Source organism: Austrofundulus limnaeus, unplaced genomic scaffold (assembly GCF_001266775.1).
Source record: "Austrofundulus limnaeus strain Quisiro unplaced genomic scaffold, Austrofundulus_limnaeus-1.0 Scaffold494, whole genome shotgun sequence".
NCBI classification, from domain to species: domain Eukaryota; kingdom Metazoa; phylum Chordata; class Actinopteri; order Cyprinodontiformes; family Rivulidae; genus Austrofundulus; species Austrofundulus limnaeus.
In genome coordinates, this window is record NW_013952896.1 from 90,077 (window position 1) to 92,433 (window position 2,357).

Below are 2,357 nucleotides of genomic sequence, written 5' to 3' on the forward strand. Positions count from 1 at the left end.
AGGTGACATAGATACTTTATTATGGTATAGCATTTAAATATATGTCTGAGAAACACATAATATTGGCCCTTTAAAAATGCCAGATCTATGTATATAATTAAGAGAATGATAAAACTTAGTTTTCTGAAGAAATATGGAAAAATCATAATTGTGAATGTGTATGAATTGTTGTTTGAATTTAGCTTTGTTTTATTTTTTTGTTGTTTTTTTGTGTGTAAATCACTTTTGTTTGAACTTATTTAGGGGACAAAAGGGGCAGATGTTATAAGATTTATTCTTCTGCTGCCTTTCATTTTATTTGATTTTTGATTGTATGTTTTTTTTTGTACATAAATGTTTTGTTTTTAAAATGAATGAATTTCTAACTAATAAAATATAGGTGAGAGTGTGTATAGATAATGGATGGATGGTTTTCTGAAGTGTTTCTGAGTCCAGGTGGTAATATCCATTACAGAATGATGTTTTTAATGCAGTGTCGTCTGAGGGATCAAAGGCCATTCAGTGTTGATTTTCGGCCTTGCTGCTTACTTGCAGAGATTTGTCCAGATTCTCTGAATCTTTTGATGTTATGGACTGTAGATGATGAAATCTTAAAACCCTTGTAATAGTATGTTGATAAATGTTCCTAAACTGTTGCACTGTTTACTCACACAGTTGTTCACAAAGTGGTGAAACTCGCCCTTCCATACCCAGTCATGACACTCACCTGTATCCAGTTAACCTGTTCACCTGAGGGATGCTCCAATCAGTTGTTTTTTAAGCATTATTCAACTTTTCCAGTCTCTTATTGTCCCAGCTTCGTTGAAACATGTTGCAAACATTAAATTTAAAATGAGTGAATATTTGCAATAAAAAACAAATAGTGTATCCATTTGATCATTAAATATTTTTTCTTTGTAGTATTGAAAAGGACTTGCAAATCATTGTATTCTGTTTTTATTTATGTTTTACAAAATGTCCCGACTTCATTGAAATTGGTGTTACAATATAAAATATGTCACTTTTAATNGCCCTCCAGGACCAGGATTGCCCACCCCTGACATAGAGACAAACAACCAATCACCATCAGGGATTATTTATAGTTACAGATGGCTCCAACACGCTCGTTCACGAGGAGAACATGTAAACTCCTCTCAGAAAGGCCTCAGACTGGGAGGCGAACCTGTGACCTCGCTGCTGAGCGGCGACAGCTCTAACCGCTGCCACACCGTGTTGCTTTAGTTTTTAACACAAAACGCTAACGTGATGTTATAAACAACGTTTTTAACTTTATTTTCAGTCAAAATTAGTGTTTAAAAACCTCTGACAGACTGCACACACAAACACAGACACACACAGACACGTTGTTGTCATGTGTGTAATACAGTACGGTTGTGTTTCCTGACAGAGAAACTCTAATGATGTAATCGAGTCAGCCTCTAATTCAATCAGAAAAGGAGGTCATGGTTAGTTTTACAGTATCAGGATGCGTCTGCTGTTTAAACCTCGTGTCTTTGTTTCTTTTTTTCTCTCCATGCCTCGATTAGTTCAAAGCAGCAGCAGAACCACCTGTGTGTGTTACGAGAGTTTGTTTTTCATTTTTGGTTCAAAAAATGTCCCATAAGTGACTGTTTTCTCTTGTGTTTTGTCTCTCAGGGCCATGTTGTGTGTGGCTCAGCTGAAACTCACTGAATCCTGAGAGCAGACAGAAGATATGAAGATATGAGTCGGTGACCTTTTAAACATGACAAGAAGCATCAAGGCTTGATTAAAATGGGGTGAGTTTAAGAGAACACACCATCAATTTGCTGCGAACATCTGCAGGAAGTTGTGGCTGCAGCAGGAGGATTTCTTTCCAAACATGATCCCTGGAACATGATGCTGTCTGCRAGCTAACCTCAGAGCACAGCAGATGTGACACAAAGACACTGATACAAGCTAACACACTGTGGAAACAGAAATATCTTCTTTAATGCACAAGATAAGCCTTAAAAAGTTTAGAGATATATTTTGTGAAACTTCTTGCTGAAATATCACAATAATACTTCATATATCGATTTATTTTTTTTAATTGAAGAGTTTTMAAAGTTCAATAAAAACAATAAAATGCATTTTTAAAGCCGTTATAAGACACCATCAATCTGCTTTAGAAGTAAGTTTTCCTGTAAGCTCATAAATCCAGACAGAATTAATCTATTTCTATAAATTGGCACGAAAATGTTTACAACAGGCAAGATAATAACTGTTCATAATCTTTCCATAAAACCCCACTTCAAAATATCTCTTTTAACAGACTCCCTAAGCTATAGAATCAATAACTTTATTAAATTAATGTATTTTTTGTATATATATATATAAATACATACATACATACATAC

At 34.8% G+C, this 2,357-nt stretch overlaps 1 protein-coding gene across 1 annotated transcript in view; it reads left to right on the plus strand.

Moving 5' to 3' along the window:
• The window catches only part of LOC106530142 (uncharacterized), a gene marked incomplete at its 3' end in the record, with an annotated part of 98,846 nt that overhangs the window by 80,323 nt on the left and 16,166 nt on the right, over window positions 1-2,357 (plus strand). Inside the window, 1 exon segment of the mRNA XM_014025722.1 lies at window positions 1,636-1,757.